The sequence below is a fragment of the Pygoscelis adeliae genome, unplaced genomic scaffold (assembly GCF_000699105.1).
Source record: "Pygoscelis adeliae isolate BGI_AS28 unplaced genomic scaffold, ASM69910v1 Scaffold436, whole genome shotgun sequence".
Classification (NCBI taxonomy): Eukaryota; Metazoa; Chordata; class Aves; order Sphenisciformes; family Spheniscidae; genus Pygoscelis; species Pygoscelis adeliae.
In genome coordinates this window covers 1,011,211-1,012,614 of record NW_008825051.1, presented here as the reverse complement: position 1 = coordinate 1,012,614, position 1,404 = coordinate 1,011,211, and positions in this window count along the sequence as shown.

The following is a 1,404-nucleotide window of genomic DNA, read 5'->3' as shown; positions in this document are numbered from 1 at the left end:
CTGCAACTCCTCTGGGCATTACTTCTGAAGGAACACGAGAAGGTGGTGGGTGTTCTTTATTTTTCCATGTAATACTCCTGAATAGTCCAGGTTTTGCTTAGCTTGCTGCTATGCTCTAAATGGAGTTCTCGCAGGTCTTTCGTCTCTCTCTTGAGTGTTTCAATACACATTTCTTCACTCAGTTCAATGTCAGTTTGGTGGATTGCATAAATTTATGTGCATCAATTTCTCATAGCTGCTAGTATGCATCAAGGCCTCTTTTATCCTGTTGATGTGATTATTTTGGAGACATGAAGGCTATTCCATGCTCATCACTTTGTAATTGAGATCTTTGTTATTTGGCGGCTTTCCTCCTTCTAGCAAATATATGTCTAGACCATCATGCTTCTTTGCAAAATCTCAGTTTCTCTTCCAGACCTGAGTCCAGCTTTTACATCTCATGCACAGTGAGTACTGAAAAATGCCCTCAGAAGGGCAGCTGCCTTTGCTGCCTGTGTTGTGCTACCCCATCCCGCCCTCCACACTCTTGAAGTCATTCTGATGGAGAAGAAGCCGGAGAAGATGGTGGTGTTTTCTCTGAGGCAATGGCAGTCTTGTCTTTACTGGTTGGACTCAGTAGCACAGCGTACCAAGGCTATGGTCCCTGGTTGATATCCTTTTGTTAAATCAAGCTGTGCTGACTGTGTAACATGCAGGTCTGATCTGCTGCTAAAATGAAAACCTCTCTCTAGATGAGTCAGGGCTAAACTTGTCATGTCATCAGCTGATTACCTCTCAGTACTACCTGCTCATTTGTATGCAGCTTTTGCAGTGTCATACACTCAGGGTTATAGCTCATCGGCCCGTGTATCTGTAAGGCACCTTGTACTTCATCTCATTTACGTGAAACAAGTTTCCTTTTTTAACTCTTGCCAGTTAAATTATCCTGAGGTGTCTCTGCTCTGAGCCCAGTTGAAGGGTTTTCTGTCCAATGCCATCAGAAGGCTTGATGGGATTTGAACTATGTTGGCTGTGATAGTGGAGGCAAAACTGAGCTGAGAGAAAAGTACAATTGTGTGACTTGTATGAATACAGTGTGTTGATAAAAGAAATAGAAAAGAATGGGGTGAACAGAGCAGCTACCATCTGTTTGAATTTTGCTCTGACTTTATTTTGATCAAGTCAGTGGGTAGCCAAGGAGAGGGGGTAAAATGGCACGTTAACGATACGGGCAGATGCTGGTAAACTGTGGTGACTGTGAGCACAGTGAGGGCAGCGAAGGAAGACAAAAGGCTTGGCAAGGGGAGACTAGGCATAAGGAGCTAGCATGGCCAGCAGAGTCCCCTTGGCAAAGGGCACATGCAGACATCTGTGGGAGACCAGTTGAGGCACAGCCAAGGAGAAGCCGGTGGCACTTGGGGAGCA